Here is a 5823-nt window from a genome sequence, read left to right as displayed (position 1 = left end):
TCCTCATTTCTTCCATTCTCTTTAGCATCTTTATGCTGCAGAGCAAGTTTCAGAGTCTCTTCTGACATCCATTTTAGATTTTTGTTTCTTTCCTGTCTTTTTAAGGAACTTCTGCTTTCTTCTTGGATGTTGGTTTTGATATCACCCCACAATTCTTAGAGTTTTTGATTATTAGTACATCAAATCTGTTCTTCAGATCATATCTTAATTCAGGGGAGATATATACAAGGTCATATTGTTGACTCTCGTGGACTTGTTTTAATTTTCTTCTGCTTCAGCTGAATAAGTCATTGATCTTGCAAAATTCTATCTTGTTATTACCAATGTAATTTCCATGACCAAGGCCATATTTTCCAACTACCAATATTTTCTCTTTGTTTCCAAGTTTCACATTCGAATCACCAATAGTCATAAATACATGTTATTGCATGTTTGATCAACTTCAGACCAAAAGAGTTGGTAGAATTCTTCAATTTCTTCATCATTGGCATCAGTGATTGGTGTATAAATTTGAATAATATTTGTATTATCTAGTCTTCCTTGTAGGCATATGGATATTATCCTATCATAGACAGTATTGTAATTCAAAATAGTTCTTGAAATGTTCTTTATCTTTATCTAGATCTTGAAATGTAATTAAGTGTAGATTATAAATCTCAATTTAAAATGAAATAAATTTCTAACTGATCCTTTTTCCTACCATCAACCTTACTTTTCTTTTTTTTTTTCTCCCTTAAATTACTAGTGGGAGAGACCATCTATTTTTAATCCCAAAGCTCTTATTAACAGAGATGCTTTTCTGTAAACAATTTGTCAATAGTTTGTCATAAAGTCACTCAGGACATTAGCCATGCAAAGCTTATGTTCCAGCTGATTCAAACTGAGTCAGGCCATTCCCACTGTAGGCCAGGAAAAATGCAGCATCCAGCAAATAAGTTAGACAGGTGTCAGAGTCTGTATTTGAGAGTTGACCTGAGCCACAGACAAGATTATGGTAATTATTAATTCATCTCTCTTTAGAAGTTGTTGTTATTAGTTGCCACCAAGTCAGTTTCATCTCATGCACAACAGAATGAAACACTGCTCTGTCCTGCACCATCCTCACAATCATTGTTAAGCTTGAGCCCATTGCAGCTGTCACTGTGACAATCTATCTCTTTGGGGGACTTCCTCTTTTTCGCTGACTCCCCTTAAGCAAGCATGATACCCTTCTCTAGGGACTGATCCTCCTGGTATATGTCTGAATTATGAGAAAGTTTTGCCATCTTGGCTTCTAAGGAGCATTCTGACTGTACTTCAGCCAACACAGATTTATTTGTTCTTTTAGCATCCCATGGCACTTTTAATATTCTTCTCCGACACCATAACTCAAATGCATCAATTCTACAGACTTCCTAATTCACTGTCCAACTTTCACATGCATATGAAACTTGGGTCAGGTGCATCTTAATCCTCTGTTATCATTGCTCCTGAACATTTCAAAGAGGTCTTGTGCAACAGATTTGCCTAATGCAAAATGTCATTTGATTTCTTGATTGCTGCCTCCATGAGTGCTGATAGTGGATCCAAGCAAAATGAAGCCTTAGGCAACTTCAATCTTTTTTCCTTTTCTCATGATGTTGCTTATTGGTCAAGTGGTGAGGATTTTTGTTTTCTTCGCATTGAGGTGGAACTCGTACTGAAGGCTGTGGTCTTTGATCTTCATCAATAAGAATTTTAAGTCCTCTTCACTTTCAGCAAGCGAGGTTGTATCATCTTGCATATCGCAAGTTGTTAATGAGGCTTGCTCCAATCCTGATGCTATGTTCTGCTTCATGAAACTCAACTTCTCAGATTATTCTCTCAGCATACAGGCAAAGTAGGGTGAAAGAATACAACTCTGGTGTATCCCTGTCTTAATTTTAAACCATTAAATGTTCCCTAATTATGTTATAACTGATTGGAAGAGATCTGTATTTGTGCCCATTCCAAAGAGAGGTGACCCAACAGAATGTGGAAATCATCAGACAATCTCTTTGATATCCCATGTGAATAAAGCTTTATTAAAGGTAAATTAGAAATGGTTGCAAGCATACATTGACAGAGAGCTTCCAGAGGTTCAAGCCAGATTCAGAAGAGGCTGTAGAATGAGGGATATCATTGCTGATGTCCGATGGATCTTTGCTGAAAGCAGAGAATATCAGAAAGATGTTTACCTATGCTTTATTGACTATGCAAAGGCTTTCAATTGTGTGGATCATGACAAGCTATGGACAACATTGTGAAGTATGAGTATTCCAGAACACTTAATTGTGCTCATGAGGAATTTGTACCTGGACCAAGAGGCAGTTGTTCAAACAGAATATGGGAACACTGAATGGTTTAAAATTAAGAAACATGTGCAACAAAGTTGTATTCTTTCACCATACTTATTCAACCTGTATGCTGAGCAAATCATCCGAGAAGCTGGGTGATATGAAGAAAAATGTGGCATCAGAATTGGAGGAAGACTCATTAACAACCTGCGATACGCAGATGATACAACCTCATTTGCTGAAAGTGAAGAGGACTTAAAACATTTACTGATGAAGATCAAAGAGCACAACCTTCGGTATGGATTACATATCAATGTAAAGAAAACAAAAATCCTCACCTGTGGACCAATAAACAACATTCTTATCAACGGAGAAAAGATTGAAGTTGTCAAGGACTTCATTCTTCTTGGATCAACTATCAACACTCACGGAAGCAGCAGTCAAGAAGTCAAATGACGTATTACATTAGGCAAATCTGCTGCACAAGACCTTTTTTAAAGTGTTGAAGAGCAAAGATGTCACCTTGAGGACTAAGGTGCACCTGACCCACGCCATGGTATTTTCAGTCACCTCATATGCATGCAAAAGTTGGGCAGTGAATAAGGAAGGCCATAGAAAAATTGATGTTTTTGAGTTATGGTGTTGGAGGAGAATATTGAAAGTGCCATGGGCTGCCAAAGGAACCAATAGATCCGTTTTGGAAGATGTGCAGCCAGAGTGCTCCTTGGAGGCCAAGATGGCCAAACTTTGTTGCTCATACTCTGGACATATTGTCAGGAGGGACCAGTTGCTGGAGAAGGATATCATGTTTGGTAAGTTCGAGGGGTCAGAGAAAAAAAGGAAGACCCCAACGAGATGGATTGGCCAAGTGGCAGCATCGATGGACTCAAGCATGGCAACAATAGTGAGGTTGGCCCAGGATCGGGCAGTGTTTCTTTCTGCTGTGCATTAGGTCGCTATGAGTCGGTACCGAGACGATGACACCTAACAACAACAATTATGTCATAAGAACTGCCCCTTAGTCTATGTATAGGTTCCTCATGAGCACATTTAAGTGTTCTGGAATACTAATTCTCCACAACGTTGTCCATAGTTTGCCATGATTCACACAGTCGAAAGCCTTGGCATATTCAACTGGTTTTGTTGAACTTCAAATTCTGTAAATGAAGGCAAAAATATGTGATACCCATGTCAGAAAAAATGTGAGTAATTGATAAGCTTTTCCTACATACTCACTTTTGTGATATTATTGCAATTTTCAGGATAATGAAAATTCAACTGGCTCTTTTATACTGTAAATACTTCCCCAAAAGGCAAATGCAAGTTACTTTCTAAGAGCCTTTATTCACACAATTTTCTTAGGGCAAAATACCGGTCTTAACTTGGTGACATTCTACTTAATCTTCTTTCATAATGCCTTCCTTTCTGGCCCAAACAAAATTGGTTATGAATTAGTTATCATTCCTACTAGCTTCCTGTTTACTACAATACAAGTTACCATAATAAACTTAGCGGCTTTAAGTCATAGGTACGTAGGTCAGTCATCTGGGAATGCTCAAAAGGGTTCTTTGCTGAGGGTTGCACATGATGAAATCAGGTTGTTGCCAGACTGGGCTCATAACTGAAAGCTCTACAAAGACTCACTCTCAAGCTCCTTCAGCTTGTTGGCAGTACTTAGTTCCATTGAATGCAGCTGTACAACGGAGCTCCCTATTTTTCTGTTGATGGTTGAGTTAGTTGGACTCACTTTCAGACCCTAGTGACCCCATCCATCTCTCAGCATGTGACCCCTCCATCATCAGACCAGCACCTTGTGAGTCCCTCACACTTTGAATCTCTCTTTCTGTTTGCTGTCAACAAGTGAACATTTGCTGCTTTTAAAGGTCTCATACAATTATATTGGCTCAATCCTGATACTTTTCTTTGATTAGCTCATTAACTTAAAGTAACTGATTCGAGACTTTAATTATATCTGAGGAGTGTTTCTTTCTCTCATATAAAATGACATGACTACGAGTGTTGAATTAGTTTCCTGGGGTTGCCATACAAAGTATCACAAATTGGGTGACTTAGGGGTGCAAAAGGTTAACCCACTTAAAAGGTTGAGTCTATCCAGAAGGTAAGCATCAGAAAATTCTAGGATTGACTTGTGGCACTGTCAGATAAGCACTCAACCTCAAGGTTGGTTTGAACTGCAAGTCTGGTGGTTCAAATTCACTAGCTGCTCCTCGGAAATCCTGCACAGGGTTGCTATGAGTTGGAATCAACTCGACAGCCCTTAACAACAACAACAACAACTTCTTAAACAATCAGCTCTTGAAAACTCCATCAAGTAAAGTTCTACTCTGACACACATGTGGTCACCAGGAGTCAGAATGAACTAGGTGGCAACTGTTTTGTTTTTTGAAAAATAAAAAGAGTCATTAATTGTCCCATAGTTCTAGAGGCTAGCACCATATTTTTTACACAAATAATGTATGCATTATGACATTTTGAAAATCACAAGGTCAGTTTGAACCACAAGGTCGGTGGTCCAAACCTACCAGCCATTTCTTGGAAACCTTATGTAGGGCCGTTATGGCTCAGAACTGACTCAATTGCATTTAGCAACAACAACAATTTTGAAAATAGTGCAACCCCTCTCACGCATGATTTTCCTATATGCACTGCACACATTATATGTAAACATTAAGTGTACTATTTAATTGGATGTGTTATTTATGAAAAATACAGTAGAAAATTTCAAGGTGTTGGCAGGGTGGTGTTATTTCTAAAGGCTTTCTCAGGTTTTGGTAGCCCTAGGTGACTGGGTGTGGCGTTGTGGGCTAAAACGTCAGACTGCAAAATTGTTTGAACTGCAAGGTCCGTGACTCAAGCTCACCAGCAGCTCCTTGGAAACCCTATACAGGGTTGCTATGGGTAGGAACCAACTCAATGACACTTAACAACAACCACAGGTGTCAATGGGCTGATTATGACGATGGTGCATTGCCGGGCCGTGTTTTGTTCTGTTGTACATAGGCTCTATATGAGTTGGGACGGATTCAGTGGCACCTGACAACAACAATAACAAGTGTTTCTTTGCTTGTGGCTGCATTACTTAGTTATCATGTGGTCACCTTCCTATTGTCCATCCCTCATGTCTCTTTTCCTCCTTTATAAGGAGTTACTCAGGTTGGATTTGGACCCTCCCTCCTCTCAGCTGAAGTTTGTGAACTTCATGGTAATACCTTCAAGGGCACTATTTCCAAAGAAAGTCGTATTGACAGGTACAAGGGATTAGAACTCCAACATATATTTTGTGGGGGAGGGTGTACAATTTAATCTATGATAGGTGTGATAGTTTATTATATTCAGAATATGGGAATTAGGGTGGAAAATTTGGGGGAGGGCCAGCTTTAGAATTCGGCTATAGTAATATTTTTTGAAAGCTTTCTTACAGTGTTTTCCCTGACAGTTTGAGTTTTATGATGATTAGTTACAACTGGGTCTTTATTCTACAGATTGTAAGCTTCTAGAGGACAGTGTA

Source organism: Chrysochloris asiatica, unplaced genomic scaffold (genome assembly GCF_000296735.1).
Source record: "Chrysochloris asiatica unplaced genomic scaffold, ChrAsi1.0 scaffold00271, whole genome shotgun sequence".
Lineage (NCBI taxonomy): Eukaryota > Metazoa > Chordata > Mammalia > Afrosoricida > Chrysochloridae > Chrysochloris > Chrysochloris asiatica.
The sequence above is the reverse complement of the archived record's forward strand: the minus strand, read 5'-3'. Positions refer to the sequence as shown.